The sequence below is a fragment of the Eschrichtius robustus genome, chromosome 3, assembly GCF_028021215.1.
Source record: "Eschrichtius robustus isolate mEscRob2 chromosome 3, mEscRob2.pri, whole genome shotgun sequence".
NCBI lineage: Eukaryota > Metazoa > Chordata > Mammalia > Artiodactyla > Eschrichtiidae > Eschrichtius > Eschrichtius robustus.
Window position 1 is genome coordinate 76313645 of NC_090826.1, and position 17726 is coordinate 76331370.

General features: G+C 39.2%; 1 long non-coding RNA gene across 1 annotated transcript in view; it reads right to left on the reverse strand.

Annotated features, from left to right (window-relative positions):
- The window catches only part of LOC137762387 (uncharacterized), a 248290-nt gene that overhangs the window by 71903 nt on the left and 158661 nt on the right, over positions 1-17726 (reverse strand). The gene's annotated exons all lie outside the window — the stretch shown is intronic.

The following is a 17726-nucleotide window of genomic DNA, read 5'->3' on the forward strand; positions in this document are numbered from 1 at the left end:
AAGTTCTCTACAAAAATTCAAATTTCATCAAGAAGTTAAAACTGTCTATTGGAGTGGTCAAAATGCAAGTGTAAGAAGGCAAATAAACAATATTCGAGAAAAATGAATTTGGTCTCAGTATTTTTCAGTATAAATTGATTTTATTGTATTCACTGAAGGTCTTCAATTATATACTACTATATACAATATAAATAAGGACATGTTTACTGCACTTCATTGATATGGAAGATAATATTAAAGAAGGTAGGGTAGAGGAAATAAGTGGGAAACACCTGATAAATGGGAATGTTGGTTTTACTCTCATAGCATTCATTGGAAAATGAGCTGTGTAGTAGGGCATTTGGGGACTGTGCTATTGAGGCAGAAGGTCTATTAGCACAATTAGTTCCTCTAGTGGGCTGGCACCTACTCAGGCATTGCTAAAAGCTATGCACGTACAGGTGAACATGGAGAAAATGTAGGAAAGGGTAAGTGTAGGACAACAGGCCCTTTTACTGGGAGGGGAATAAAAGCCTGAAATTCTATGATAGTGACAGAAATAATACACAACAACCAGACTTTCCCTGTGTCCTTCCCACCCACCAACCCCATAACTCTGGAGGTAAAGCCTGCTAGTCTGGTTAGTACTGTCCCTGATGCTCTGGTGCAATAGATTTGCTCAGATGGGTCTCAGTTGAAGGCTTTCCCCTTCCAGGTCGGGCCTTGGTTTAGACTTATTTCCAGGACTGCATCAAACAGCTAATTGTGAATTAGTAAGAGTCAGAAAAATAACTGAATGATTACCATTGTTGTAGTCTGAATAAGCTACAAAATTTATAGGACTCAGTAAAAAATGAAAATGAGGAGCCCCTGTTCAAAAATTAATGAGGATTTCAAGATGGCAACAGCAAAGCATTAAACTAAGTACAGGGACCTTCTAAGCATGAAGCACCATGCAAATGTTCTTTTGCATGCCCACAAAGCTAGCTCTGGCTATAGTCCAGGACAAACTAGTGAGAACACCTGCAGTATAAAGGCTCTGCATGGGATTTCCAGTACAGTCCTATAGCATCATTCATGATCTAATAGTTGATCTAGTTATCAAACTTTGGGGCTATCACCTCTGGCAGGGAATCTGGCTACAGGAAAAAAAATCTAAGCTATCCCACTAAAGGAAGAGAGGCAGCCCTAAGTGGGGAAGAACAGCCCCTTATCAACCCCAGAGATTCAAATGACTGCAGGATTCCTGAAGGGAAAAAAAACCCCACACCAAGCTGATCTCCCTGTGCTATGCAGCTGCTTCCCACTAGCTATCTATTTTACATTTGGTAGTGTGTATATGTCAATGCCACTCTCTCACTTCGTCCCAGCTTACCCTTCCCCCTCCCCGTGTCCACAAGTCCATTCTCTACGTCTGTGTCTTTATTCCTGCCCTGCCCCTAGGTTCAGCAGTGACCACCTAGAGGGGTGGGATAGGGAGGGTGGAAGGGAGACGCAAGAGGGAGGGGATATGGGGATATATGTATACATATAGCTGATTCAACTTTGTTATACAGCAGAAACTAACACAACATTGTAAAGCAATTATACTCCAATAAAGATGTTAAAAATAAATAAATAAAAACTTTCTAAAAAAAAAAAAAAATCCACACCAGCAGCCATCCAACTAGTTGCTGCCCCTAGATGTGGGCAGTTGGCAGTGTCCCGAACTAAACAGCTGCCTGCAGGGGTCTATCCAAGCTTTAGGACTGAGGGGTGGTATACATTTACAATCTCAGCTGCTCAGCCAGGACTGAGGGAACCATTTTCCCATGCTCTTACTCATGCCCCTTGGTGTTGGCTGGTGTTGCAGGTCAGAGTGACCTAATAGAGCATGTGTAAGTGGTGAGACCCAAACCACAGTATCTGATGAACGTACACTATGACACTAGCATGAAATGGGACTCAGAAGAGCATAGCTCAAAGTAACTGTGAAGTGAGCCAGGCCTGCTGCAGGTCTAACAGTAAAGTATGGTAGCTAGTCTCCAGAAGGACTTCTAAAGATCCACAACTCCTACTGTTCATGGCCTTATGTAGTTGCCTCCCACATTAGGGTATGGGATGGCCCCACTGACTTATTTAAATAATAGAAAGTAGCAGAAATGATGCGCATTTTTGTGTTCTTGGGAACTCTGAGATGTCATTTACAAAATTCAGCTACAGTGACAGAGAGACCTCTGCAGAGGTTCCAAGACTATACTGAGAATGAAAGAGGCCTAACTATCCCTGCTTCCCAGTCAAGCCTCAAGATGATCTTATTTGCAGTTATTAGACTCCAAACATGACCAGCAAAAGAACCTCCCATTTAAGCCCAGTAAACCAATACAATTATGGAGGAGATAAGCTGGTGGTTGTTTTAAGCTGCCAAGTTTTTTTTTTGGCTGTGTTGGGGCTTCGTTTCTGTGCGAGGGCTTTCTCCAGTTGCGGCAAGCGGGGGCCACTCTTCATCGAGGTGCGCGGGTTCTCTGTCGTGGCCTCTCTTGTTGCGGAGCACAGCTCCAGACGCGCAGGCTCAGTAGTTGTGGCTCATGGGCCCAGTTGCTCCACGGCATGTGGGATCCTCCCAGACCAGGGCTCGAACCCGTGTCCCCTGCATTGGCAGGCAGACTCTCAACCACTGCGCCACCAGGGAAGCCCTAAGCTGCCAAGTTTTAAAATGGTTTGGTCCATAGCTCCGGATTACTGAAACAACCAATAACCGTATTAGTCAGTGTTCCATCTGGGAATCAGAACCACTGTGAACATTGCAGAATTGAGAATTTATTATAGGGGTTAACTGGGACAGTAAAGAACTGAAGAAAGAACCAGAGAATCAGAAAAAAATTATTAACAAGCCTCCCTGAAATACTGGAGTTAGCTTTTGGTGTCGGATGTTGGAAGCTAAGTAAGGCCAGGAACTAGAATGGGACCATGAGGGGGCTGATGTAGAAGTCTATGGAAGATTGTTGCCTCTGCACATCTACAAGCTCTGTGAGATTGTTGCCAAGTATCTTGTTATGGGTCTAGGATCATGATAGGTCAGCAAAGCCAGCATTCAAGAAGAAGAGTTGGACATGGAGTAGGGAAGAGTAAGGACACCAGCCCATCTCCATGTTTCTTACTGCCTCCTATCACCCCTCCCTTCAGGCAGTTATGGCAGCTGTCTTACATCTGCCTTCCCAATTTAAAGCAAATATCTCTTTTCACCAGCTCTAACCCAAAACCTCACAGTTTCTGTGAAATGTATTTCTATTTTCTCCAAGTTGCCTCAGCAAAGCCAATTCAAACATGGAAGCATGTAATGATGACTTGTTGCACAGCAAGGAATTTCCTTATGTTGTAGTAAGTGGATCCTGTCCCTAATGTAATAATAAAAATGGAAGCAAACAGGAAGCTATGAGCTCCTGTGACCTGGTAGATTACTCCCTCCACATTGGCTGCATTGACTACAGAACTTCTGGCCCACTCCCATGAGGAACTGTGGAGGCATGTTAAACTGTGCCCATTTATCCACTTACATCCATATCTTGTAAGCCTTTTATACTGCTTATTTGCTGACTCAGTAATAAACCCAAGTGAAAACAATTTAAGAGACTTAACCAATTTCCAAATGATACAAATAGTTTTGATATTGAATAGAAGAGGAGGAACTGCCATGAAAAAAAAATAGAGACAGCTTATGACTACAAATGAGAAAACTCAAATGTGTGAAATCAAGAAAAGAATGATTCAAGAAGGAAGGAGCAGTCAACCGTTTCTGGTTACTGCTGAAATATGGCCAATGAATATAGCAATACAGCTATTAGTGACCTTAATAAGAGAAATCTTGGGAAAGAAAAATAGAAAAACTGTGTGTACACAATTCTTTCAAGAATCTTAACTGTGAAGTAGAGTGTAGAGAAGGAGTAGAAATTGGGAAAAGTAATATGTGGTCCAAAGAGATTTAATTTGTAGTACAATTGTAAAGTTTTTTTGGAAATGTTATAGAACTATTTTATATTTTAAACTCTATAATACTGAACTGATAAAAATTAAAACTTTTAAACAATTCTTTGTAATTAAACACTGGTACATAGCAACATTGGTAAATAACAGAAGTTATGCCTTAGTTTTCTCATCTGTAAAAATGGTATACTAATACCCAGTCCAAGTGTTGTATAAATCTCATTAGATAATGACAGATCCTTGGCCTCATTCCTGCACATACTTAGTGTTCAATTCATAGCAGCTCTCATGCTGAGAAGCTTTGTACTGTTGTACCCCAAACTCAGGGATCTTAGCACTGAGCGCCACCTGTCCATCAGTCACTCAGTCAGGATATTAAACTCCTACTATTTATCAACACTTTGCAGCTAAGTGCTATGGATAGAATGGTGAATGAAAATACTGCTCTAAGCCCTCATGGAGGTTAGAGTCTAGCAGAAAGACAGATATTAAACAAATCACAAGACATAAATATTTACAAGTTTCCAAAGTGGTCTGAAATTTCATTCAGTCATTCAAAACCTTGTCTTGTTCCTGATCTTAGAGGAAATGGTTTCAGTTTTTCACCATTGAGAACGATGTTGGCTGTGGGTTTGTCATATAAGGCCTTTATTATGTTGAGGTAAATTCCCCCTATGCCTACTTTCTGAAGGGTTTTTATCGTAAATGGGTGTTGAACTTGGTCAAAAACTTTTTCTGCATCTACTGAGATGATCATATGGTTTTTTTCCTTCAAGTTGTTAATATGGTTTATCACATTGATTGATTTGTGTACATTGAAGATTCCTTGCATTCCTGGAATAAACCCCACTTGATCATGGTGTATGATCCTTTTAATGTGCTGTTGGATTCTGTTTGCTAGTATTTTGTTGAGGATTTTTGCATCTATGTTCATCAGTAATATTGGCCTGTAGTTTTCTTTCTTTGTGACATCTTTGTTTGGTTTTGGTATCAGGGTGATGGTGACCTTGTAGAATGAGTTTGGGAGTGTTTCTCCCTCTGCTATATTTTGGAAGAGTTTGAGAAGGATAGGTGTTAGCTTGTCACTAAACGTTTGATAGAATTCACCTGTGAAGCCATCTGGTCCTGGGCTTTTGTTTTAATCACAGTCTCAATTTCAGTGCTTGTGATTCGTCTGTTTATATTTTCTATTTCTTCCTGGTTCAGTCTCAGAAGGTTGGGCTTTTCTAAGAATTTGTCCATTTCTTCCAGGTTGTCCATTTTATTGGTATATAGTTGCTTGTAGTAATCTCTCATGATCCTTCGTATTTCTGCAGTGTCAGTTGTTATTTCTCCTTTTTCATTGCTAGTTCTGTTGATTTGAGTCTTATCCCTTTTCTTCTTGATGAGTCTGTCTAATGGTTTATCAATTTTGTTTATCTTCTCAAAGAACCAGCTTTTAGTTTTATTGATCTTTGCTATCATTTCCTTCATTTCTTTTTCATTTATTTCTGATCTGATCTTTATGATTTCTTTCCTTCTGTTAACTTTGGGGGTTTTATTCTTCTTTCTCTAATTGCTTTAGGTGTAAGGTTAAGTTGTTTATTTGAGATATTTCTTGTTTCTTGACGTAGAAGTGTATTGCTATAAACTTCCCTCTTAGAACTGTTTTTGCTGCATCCCGTAGGTTTTGGGTCATCGTGTTTTCATTGTCATTTGTTTCTAGGAATTTTTTGATTTCCTCTTTGATTCCCTCAGTGATCTCTTATTTAGTAGTGTATTGTTTAGCCTCCATGTGTTTGTAATTTTTACAGATTTTTTCCTGCAACTGATAACTAGTCTCATAGCATTGTGGTCAGAAAAGACACTTGATACGATTTCAATATTCTTAAATTTGCCAAGGCTTAATTTGTGACCTGAGATATGATCTATCCTGGAGAATATTCCATGAGCACAAGAGAAAAAAGTGTATTCTGTTGTTTTTGGATGGAATATCCTATAAATATCAATTAAGTCCACCTTGTTTAATGTATCATTTAAAGATTGTGTTTCCTTATTCATTTGCATTTTGGATGATCTGTCCATTGGTGAAAGTGGGGTATTAAAGTCCCCTACTATGATTGTGTTACTGTCAATTTCCCTTTTATGGCTGTTAGCATTTGCCTTATGTATTGAGGTGCTCCTATGTTGGGTGCATAAATATTTACAATTGTTATATCTTCTTCTTGGATTGATCCCTTGATCATTATGTAGTGTCCTTCTTTGTCTCTTATAATAGTCTTTATTTTAAAGTCTATCTTGTCTGATATGAGTATTGCTACTCCAGCTTTCCTTTGATTTCCATTTGCATGGGTTATCTTTTTCCATCCCCTCACTTTCAGTCTGTATGTGTCCCTACGTGTGAAGTGGGTCTCTTGTAGACAGCATATATATGGGTCTTGTTTATGTATCCATTCAGCCAGTCTGTGCCTTTTGGTTGGAGCATTTTATCCATTTACTTTCAGGTAGTTATCCATATGTATGTTCCTATTACCATTTTCTTAATTGTTTTGGGTTTTTTATGGTAGGTCTTTTCCTTCTCTTGTGTTTACTGCCTAGAGAAGTTCCTTTAGCATTTGTTGTAAAGCTGGTTTGGTGGTGCCGAATTCTCTTAGCTTTTGCTTGTCTGTAAAGGTTTTAATTTCTCTGTCGAATCTGAATGAGATCCTTGCTGAGTAGAGTAATCTTGGTTGTAGGATTTTCCCTTTAAATATGTCCTGCCACTCCCTTCTGGCTTGCAGAGTTTCTGCTGAAAGATCAGCTGTTAACATTATGGGGATTCCCTTGTATGTTATTTGTTTTTTTTTCCTTGGTACTTTTAATATTTTTTCTTTGTATTTAATTTTTGGTAGTTTGATTAATATGTGTCTTGGCATGCTTCCCCTTGGATTTATCCTGTATGGGACTCTCTGTGCTTCCTGGACTTGATTGACTATTTCCTTTCCCATATTAGGGAATTTTTCAACTATAATCTCTTCAAATATTCTCTCAATCCCTTTCTTTTTCTCTTCTTCTTACACTCCTATAATTCGAATGTTGGTGCATTTAATGTTGTCCCAGAGGTCTCTGAGACTGTCCTCAAGTCTTTTCATTCTTTTTTCTTTATTCTGCTCTGCCGTAGTTATGTCCACTATTTTATCTTCCAGGTCACTTATCCGTTCTTCTGCCTCAGTTATTCTGCTATTGATTTTTTCTAGAGAATTTTTCATTTCATTTATTGTGTTGTTCATCATTGTCTGTTTGCTCTTTAGTTCTTCTAGGTCCTTGTTAAATGTTTCTTGTATTTTCTCCATTCTATTTCCAAGATTTTGGATCATCTTTACTAACATACACTGAATTCTTTTTCAGGTAGACTGCCTATTTCCTCTTCATTTGTTTGGTCTGGTGGGTTTTTACCTTGATCCTTCATCTGCTGTGTGTTTCTCTGTCTTCTCATTTTGTTTAACTTACTGCGTTTGGGGTCTCCTTTTCTCAGGCTGCAGGTTCATAGTTCCCATTGTTTTTGCTGTCTGCCCCTAGTGGCTAAGGTTGGTTCTGTGGGTTATGTAGGCTTCCTGGTGGAGGGGACTGGTGCCTGTGCTCTGGTGGATGAGGCTGGATCTTGTCTTTCTGGTGGGCAGGATGGCATCCTGTGGTGTGTTTTGGGGTGTCTGTGACCTTATTATGATTTTAGGCAGCCTCTCTGCTAATGGGTGGGGTTGTGTTCCTGTCTTGCTAGTTGTTTGGCATAGGGTGTCCAGCACTGTAGCTTGCTGGTCGTTGAGTGGAGCTGGGTCTTAGCGTTGAGATGGAGATCTCTGGGAGAGCTTTCGCCATTTGATATTACGTGGAGCTGGGAGGTCTCTGGTGGACCAGTGTTCTGAACTTGGCTCTCCCACTTCAAAGGCACAGGCCTGACACCCAGTCAGAGCACCAAGACCCTGTCAGCCACATTGGCTCAGAATAAAATGGAGAAAAAAGAAAGAAAGAAAGAAAGAAAAACATGAAATAAAATAAAGCTATTAAAAATTTTTTTAAAATTATTAAAAATAAAAAAAAATTTTTAATAATAAAAAAAAAGAAAGAAGAGATCAACCAAACCAAAAAACGAATCCACCAATGATAACAAGCACTAAAAACTATACGAAAAAAAACAAAAACAAACAAGAAACAAAGAAAAACAGATAGATAGAACCCTAGGACAAATGGTAAAAGCAAAGCTATACAGACAAAATCACACAAAGAAGCATACACATACATACTCACAAAAAGAGAAAAAGGAAAAAATATATCTATATATTAAACAAAAAAAGGAGAAAGAGAGCAACCAAATCAATAAACAAATCTACCAATGATAATAAACTCTAAATACTAAACTATGATAAACATAAAACCAGAAACAAAATTAGATGCAGAAAGCAAACCCCAAGTCTACAGTAGCTCCCAAAGTCTACCGCCTCAATTTTGGGATGATTCGTTGTCTATTCAGGTATTCCAGAGATGCAGGGTACATCAAGTTGATTGTGGAGATTTAATCCGTTGCTCCTGAGACTGCTGGGGGAAATTTCCCTTTCTCTTCTCTGTTCGCACAGCTCCTGGGCTTCAGGTTTGGATTTGGCCCCGCCTCTGCATGTAGGTCGCCTGAGGGCATCTGTTCCCCGCCCAGACAAGACGGAGTTAAAGTAGCAGCTGATTAGGGGACTCTGGCTCACTCAGACCCGGGGGAGGGAGGGGTACAGAATGCGGGGCAAGCCTGCAGCAGCAGAGGCTGGTGATGTGGCAACAGCCTGAGGCATGCCGTGTGTTCTCCCAAGGAAGTTGTCCCTGGATCACGGGACTGTGGCAGTGGCGGGCTGCACAGGCTCCCGGGAGGGGAGGTGTGGATAGTGACCTGTGCTTGCACATAGTCTTCTTGGTGGCTGCAGCAGCAGCCTTAGTGTTTCATGCCTGTCTCTGGTGTCCACGCTGATAGATGCAGCTCACACCCATCTCTGGATCTCATTTAGGCAGTGCTCTGAATCCCCTCTCCTTGCACACCCCGAAACAATGGTCTCTTGCCTCTTCGGCAGGTCCAGACTTTTTCCCGGACTCCCTCCCGGCTAGCTGTGGCACACTAGCCCCCTTCAGGCTGTGTTCACGCAGTCAACCCCAGTCCTCTCCCTGCATCCGACTGAAGCCCGAGCCTCAGCTCCCAGTCCCCACCGGTCCCAGCTTGCGGTTGAGCAGACAAGCCTCTCAGGCTGGTGAGTGCTGGTTGGCACCGATCCTGTGTGTGAGAACCTCTCTGCCTTGCCCTCTGCAGCCGTGTTGCTGCGCTCTCCTCCATGGCTCTGAAGCTTCCCCCCTCCGCCACCCGCAGTCTCTGCCCGGGAAGGGGCTTCCTAGTGTGTGGAAACTTTTCCTCCTTCACAGCTCCCTCCCAGAGGTGGAGGTCCTGTCCCTATTCTTTTGTCTCTGGTTTTTCTTTCTTTTGCCCTACCCAGGTACATGGGGAGTTTCTTGCCTTTTGGGAAGTCTGAGGTCTTCTGCCAGCGTTCAGTAGGTGTTCTGTAGGAGGTGTTCCACATGTAGAAGTATTTCTGATCTATCTGTGGGGAGGAAGGTGATCTCCACGTCTTACTCCTCCGCCATCTTGAAGGTCTCCCCCATTCTGCCCATTTTTAAGATTGGGTTCTTTTTTGCTACTGAGCTGTATGAACTGTTGGTAAATTTTGGAATTAATTGATTGTCAGTTGCGTCATTTGCAAATATTTTCTCCCATTCTGTGGGTTGTCTTTTTTTTGTTTATGGTTTCCTTTACTGTGCAAAAGCTTTTGAGTTTAATGAGGTCCCTTTTTTTTTTTAAATTTCCATTACTTCAGGAGACAGCTCGAAAAAGATATTGCTGCAATTTATGCCAAAGAATATTCTGCCTATGTTTTCCTCTAAGATTTTTGTAGTGTCTCGTTCTACTTTTAGGTCTTTAATCCATTTTGAGTTTGTTTTTGTGTATGGTGTTAACCGAAAACAAATATAGGTCAATGGAACAGGATAGAAAACCCAGAAATAAATCCACGCACCTATGGTCATTTATAACAATGGAGGAAAGACAGTCTCATCAATAAATGGTGGGAAAACTGGACAGCTACAAGTAAAAAAATGAAATTAGAACATTCCTTAACACTATACACAAAAATAAACTCTGTGTCTTCATTCTACCCTCCCCAATATGTCTGCCACATTGCCCCCAAAGTAATGTGCAAAACCAAAATAGCTCTTAAACTATTTCAAAAATAAAGACTAATGCCACAAAGGCAGAGACTATGACTCTACATCACTTTTTCCAGGCACCAAGGACAAAAGGACCAAAATATGTGTCAAATGAATGAGTGCCAGGCCTGCCACCATGTGGCCCTTGCCTCCACTTCTCTATTTCTTACTGTACCATCTCACTGTTCTCACACATCTAATCAGTCAAGGACTTTCAGTTTTCCCAAAAGTACACAATGTTTTATGTCTTTGGGTCTTTATCAGGAATACCATACCCCTTCCATCCTTCTCCATTTCTAATCTTACCATATTCAGGCTCCTTTTTCTGCCTTCTGACCATATGCCCCCCTTTCAAAATCCCACCCCTACTGCCTTTCCTGACTGTCTCCCCCACTCTCAGGCAGAATAGAGCACTTTCTTTCGTGTCCAACTCTCCACTCTTCATATAGAATCTAACTTCCAAATGCATTTACTTCTTTACATATCTGACATAAGCCTCCCTAACACCCTTCAACTGTTCAGTGAGTTCTCTGGAGACAGGACTGCATCCCGGGAAGAGAGAATAAAAGAGGAGAGAGGGAAGGATGAAGTAATGAATATTTGAACATACATACACATACAGAAACTTTTCCATTCCCTTTCTTTACCCTTTTACAAACAGTCATCAAATCCTGTCGAATCTGAATATCTCAAAAAGCCCTCCACCTGTCTCTATCCTTAGTTCATGCCCCCGGCATCTCTCACCTGGATTCCTACATAACCCTTTGCAAACAGACACACTGTGAACCACTGTACAGGTTGTGTCCTGCCTGAAAGCACCCAGCCTTGTCAGGGGAAAGGAGAGTAGGGGTAAAACACAGTCTAAACTCAGCTCCCAAGACTAAAGTCGAGGGGGCACTACTTGATCATTTCTCTGCCCAGAGGGAACACATTTTTCTAATTCACAAGTTGTGTTTGTAATTCACACAACATATGTGCTAGCAATGCAGCCCTGTTTCAACCATTCTTCACCATACAGCCAGAGTCTTTCTAAAGTACCAATCTGATGCTTTTACTCTCCTATTTAAAACCTTCTAACGACTCTCCTTTGTACTCAGTGTGAAGTTCAAGCCCCATGATATGATTGATAATGTCTTTCATGTTCCACCTCTGGTTTACCACTCCAGTCACAGTTCTCACACCATCACACAGTGTATACTGTATATACTGGGCTCCATCCACTCTCTCTTAATATATCTCAGGATATCTCATCCCAGGCTGTGAGCTGCTTTTCATTTCCAGGAAAGCCCCCTGCCACCACCCCACCACTTTTACATTCTCCAGTCACATGGATGACTCATGATCATTCTTCCTTAACTCCTCCAGTCCCCCTTCTCACTGGGTTAAGTTCCTCTCACATCATCTCACTTCTAACCTCTGTGGTAACACTGAACCCTCTTTGTTTTAATTGACAATTTACTTGTTCCTATTTTCCTCTAGACGGTGAGCTTCTTAAGGGCAGGGGACAATCTCTTATCTTCAGCATACCCCAATGTCTATCACTATGCTCAATAAATCAAAATTTGATCAAGGAAAACTTGAAATTTGTCTTCTCCAGAGTATCAGTTGTAACGAATCAATCCCAGAGCTGACAAGGCGAGCACAAAAGGAACAAGTAAAATCTTACTGCCTGGGCTTACACTATAGGAAGACAATATTATACCTGTAGGTAAAAATACTGAGCCTCACTCCACCTAATTGAGGAAGAAGACCTTAAACTGTATCCTCATTGTTACTGCAACAACAAACTGATTTAAAGTTTGCTCTTTGTTAATCCTTCAACTAGCCTTCAAACTCTACGTTGATTCAAATTTTTATGAACTCTTATATATTATTATTAGATAAGATAGCTAAAATGTCTTGCCAATTAATTCTCATGATTAAGTTTTAGTGTAGATACTGGTTCCAGCATTAGGAATTCTGACCTGACTAAATGTCAGAGTACTGAATAAAATTGTAGAGTTAAGGAAAGCCTTCCAGATCATTTAGACTAGGTATCTTAACCACACACCTGCACATACCGACTTCAAGGTTGTTCCCATGTCTGTGTATCCCTGTTTTACTATTTTCTTATTAAGTCAACTCACTGAAAACAAAAACAAAAAACAAAAAAATCTTGGTGTCATTCTAACAATAACAATATGTGAAATTAGAAGTTTGATGTGTTGGATATGTTTTTTTTATTACACACTAAAATGATTACATATCAACTAAAATTTTCAAAAAGTTCCTCCTAGTTCCAGAGGCACTCTTGAGTGGCCCCAAGAGTCTAGATCCTTGACCCTGTTTGCCTGAGTAGGATTCCATCTAGACTCACTGAGCACAGTCCTGTCTGATTAATGCAAGCCAGCCTCTGTCCAGAATGTCTAACTGAGTTTGGATTGATGGAGACAGTGGCCATTGTAGCTAGACCAGCCAACTGGGAATCTGTAAGAGGTGGACTAGTTATAAACAGGGATGGTTCTGAGGGCACCAGAGCAGCTCCGTACTTCTCCTTCTACAGAGAGGGTTAGAAACTCAGCATGAAAGAGACATGAAAAATAAGTCAAGGGCGTGCATTTATTTCTAATTCACTGAAGGTCCTTTTTCACACTCTATGAACCACCACACATTCTGTTCCACTATGAACAAGTAGAGGAGGAGTGTTATTAACATTTATCTATTTTTCCTGCAGTGCATGTACCCACTAGCTGAAGGCAAGCTATTCTTAACTTCTCTGGCAAAAAGGAAGGATCTCCCTTTCCAAAAACAAGAGTTTCCTGATTTTATTGAGGGAGTAATAACACCTCCTCAAAAATACCTAGGTACTCCCCCAAACACTAGAGGGGATCTGAGTCCCTCAGGTTTCTCCAACATTTCAAAGACCTTAAACAAGTTTCTGTTTAGGCATTGTGATATGTTGTTATTTGGGGTTAAAAAGATAATCATTCACTAATTCAGTCAGTTCATCAGTCAAAAGCAATTTCCTGAGCACTCACTCTATGGGATGAGTGCATGCTTGGTTTGCTTGAAGCCCCCAACCTGGAGTTCAGGGGGAGGTAGGGAACAGTAGGAAAGGAGGTCAGTGAGGGAACCAGAGAAGACTGCCTAGGATGTATTTGTCAATACCCAGTCCCCTTCCTCCTCTAGTTAATGACAATTTCCCTGGAAATTGTGGCCAGTACAACAGCTCCATCCTATAACTTGCACAACATTTTTTTTGTATTGTATAATTCCATTTAAATGAAATATTCAGAATAGGTAAATCCATAGAGACAAAACGTAGATTGGAGGTTTGCACAACATATTAATTCTACTAATATACAATTATCCCAGAATATTCTTGAAGGAATGGAAAGAGGATGTGGGATGCTGCCTAAGAGGGCAGAGTCTGGGCACATATAATAAAACCTCCTTCTTGGTGATGTTGCTTGATTAGAATTTAACATTGTATTATCCTATCTGAACTCTTAATTTAAAGGTATTTTCTGCTATTCTGTTTTCAGTTACCAGTTCTCTATTTTCAGTTCTCCTTTGGGCTTCTGTCAAGTCTTGGCTCCTTTGGCCTTAGTCAGACATTCTTGATTCATCATCACAATTCCTAACCTTGACCCCATTTCCCATTTTTACAAAATTGTATTTATATTATTTTCATTATAAAACAACATTGCCTTAATGTGGAGTGATTAAAAATATATGGGCTCTGGGGTCAAAATGCTGAATGATCTTGACAAGTTACTCAACCACTGTGTGCCTCACTTTCTCATATACAAAATTCATACTTACCTTAGAGAGTTGCTATAGGGAATAAAAGAAGCAGACTATGCCCTGATAAGCAGTGAATAAATGTTATCTAGTAACATTATTTATTCTCTGCCTCAGTGATAACCAGCAAACTACTGGATTTTTTTACGTTCGTGTCAACACATAAAAATGTTATAGGTTTTCATAATGTTTATAAAACATAACAATTAAAAAATAAATGTTCTATATTTTTTTACTGGATAGGGTTTTTAAATTCATTCTGATAACTCAGTTCTATCAAATCTTCCTTTATATCAATTTTCCTTTATAATCCTTTCACTTAGGAAATAAAAAAAAAATAGAAAAGATCAATGAAACAAAGAGCTAGTTTTTTAAAAAATATAACCAAAACTGATAAATCTTTAACCAGTCTCACAAAGAAGAAAAGAAAGAGGACTCAAATAAACAAAATAAGAAATGAAAGAGGAGAAATAACAACCAATACCACAGAGATAGAAAAAATCATAAGATAATACTAGGAAAGTTATATGCCAACATATTGGACAACCTAGAAAAAATGTTCAAATTTTTAGAAACATACAGCCTGTCAATACTGAGTGAAGAAGAAACAGACAATTTGAACAGACCAGTCACTAGAAGTGAAATAGAATATGTAAAAATACAAACAAACAAAAACTCCCTACAAACAAAGGTCCAGGCGCAGACAGCTTCATGGGGAATTTTACCAACCATATAAAAAAGAAATTATACCTATCCTTCTCAAACTGTTCTTAAAAATTGAAGAGGAAGGAACACTCTCAAATTCATTTTACAAGGCAACCATTACCCTGATACCAAAACCAGGCAAAGATACTGCAAAAAAGAAAATTATAGGCCAATATCTTTGTTAACTATAGATGCAAAAATCCTCAAAAAAATTAGCAAACCTAATTCAATAAAACATAAAAAGGATCATACACCAAGATGAAGTTAGATTTATTTCAGGGTCACAAGGATGGTTCAACATAGGTAAATCAATCAATGTGATACATTAATTTTTAAAAAAACAAAAACCACATAATCTCAATAGCAGCAGAAAAAGCATTCGACAAATTCAACATTCATGATAAAAATTCTCATCAAAGTGGATATATAGGGAATATATCTCAACATAATAAAGGCCATTTATGACAAACCCACAGCCAACATAATACTGAATGGTGAAAAGCTGAAAGCCTTCCTGTTAAATTCAGGAAAAAGACAAGGATCCCCTCTCTTGCTGCTTCTATTTAGCATAGTACTGGAAAACCTAACTGCAGCAATCAGACAAGAAAAAGAAATAAAAGGTATCCAAATTAGAAGGGAAGATGTAAAACTGTCACTATTTGTGGATGACATGATACTCTATATAGAGAACCCCGTAGCCTCCATCCCAAAACTATTAGAACTAAATAAAAGAATTCAGCAAGGTAGCATGGTACAAGATTAATATACAGAAATCTGTTGCTTTTCTATACACTAATAATGAAATATCAGAAAGAGAAAGCAAGGGTACAATCCCATTTAAAATTGCATCATAAAGAATAAAATGCCTAGGAATAAACTAAACAAAGGAGGTGAAAGACCTATACTCTTCTGGTTTTTAAATTTTACTTATTTATTTTAAATTTAATTTAATTTTATTTTATTTTTGGCCACTTCGGGTCTTAGTTACGGGACCTTCATTGTGGTACGCGGGCTTCTCTCTAGTTGTGGCATGCGGGCTTAGTTGCCCTGCGGCGTGTGGGATCTTAATTCCCTGACCAGGGATCGAACCCACGTCCCCTGCATTGGAAGGTAGATTCTTAACCACTGGACCACCAGGGAAGTCCCAAGACCTATACTCTTAAAACTAAAAAAATTTATAAAGGAAATTGAAGATGATTCAAAGAAATGGAAAGGTATCCCATGCTGTTGAATTGGAATAATTAATATTATTAAAATGGCCATACTATCCAAAGCAATCTATAGATTTAATGCAATCCCTATCAAAATACCAAGTATACCTCTCCTGAACTAGAACACATAGTCCTAAAACTTAGATAGACCCACAAAAGACTTTGAATCGCCAGAGCAACCCTGAGAAAAAAGAGCAAAGCTGGAGATATAACCCTCTCAGATTTCAGACTATACCACAAAGCTACAGTAAGCAAAACAGCATGGTACTGGCACAAAAACAGATACATAGATCAATGGAACAGAATAGAGAGCCCAGAAATAAACTCATGCACCTATGGTCAAATAAACTTCAACAAAGGAGGGAAGAATATACAACGGAAAAAAGACAATCTCTTCAACAAGCAGTGCTGTGAAAACTGGATAGCTACATGTAAAACAATGAGGTTAGAACATTCCCTCACATGGACTTCCCTGGTGGTTTGGTGGGTAAGACTCTGCGCTCCCAGTGCCAGGGGCCTGGGTTCAATTCCTGGTCAGGGAACTAGATCCCACATGCATGCCACAGCTAAGAGTTTGCATGCTGCAACTAAGAGTCCGCATGCTGCAACTAAAATATCCCACATGCCGCAACTAAGACCCAGCGCAGCCAATATAAATAAATAAATAACCATTCCCTCATGCTACATACAAAAATAAACTCTAAATGGATTAAAGACCTAAATGAAAGACCCAAAACCATAAAACTCCTGGAAGAGAACATAGGTGAAACACCCTTTGATATAAATCATAGCAATATTTCCTTGGATCAATCTCCTAAGTCAAAGAAGTAAAAGTAAAACTAAACAAATGGGACATAATTAAACTCAAAAGCTTTTGCACAGCAAAGGAAACCATCAACAAAATGAAAAGACAACCTATAGAATGGGGGAAAATATTTTCAAATAATGTGACCAACAAGGGGTTAATATCCAAAATATACAAACAGTTCATACACTCAATATCAAAAAAGGAAACAATGCGATAAAAAAATTGACAGAGGACTTGAATAGACATTTTTCCAAAGAAGACATCCAGATGGCTAACAGGCACATGAACGGATACTCAACATCACTAATTATTAGAGAAATGCAAATTGAAACCACAATGAGGTATCATCTCTCACCTGTCAAAAAGTCTACAAATAACAAATGTCAGAGAGGTTGTGGAGGAAAGGGAACCCTCATACACTGTTGGCAAAAATGTAAATGGTGCAGCCACTAGGGAAAACAGTGTGGAAGCTCCTTTAAAAAACTAAAAAAAAAAAAAAAAAATTAAATAAAAAAAATAAATAAATAAACTAAAAATAAAACTACTATATGATCCAGCAATTCCACTCCTGCATATATATCCAGAAAGATCAAAAACACTAATTCAAATGATACATGCACTCATATGGTCACAGCAGCACTATTCACAATAGCCAAGACATGGAAGGAAACCAAGTGCCCATCAACAGACAATTGGATCAAGAAGATGTGGCGTGTGTGTGTGTGTATATATATATATATATATATATATAAAACTCAGCCATTAAAAAGAATGAAATACTGCCATTTGCATCAAAATGGATGGAACTAGAGAATATTACACTTTGTGAAGTAAGTCAGACAAAGACAAATATGATATGCTATCACTTATATGTGAAATCTAAAAAATAATACAAATGAATGTAAAACAAAACAGAAAAAGACTCACAGACATAGAAAAGAAACTTGTGGTTACCACAGGGGAGAAAGAAGAGGGGAGGGACAGACTAGGGGTATGGGATTAACAGATACAAACTACTATATATAAAACAG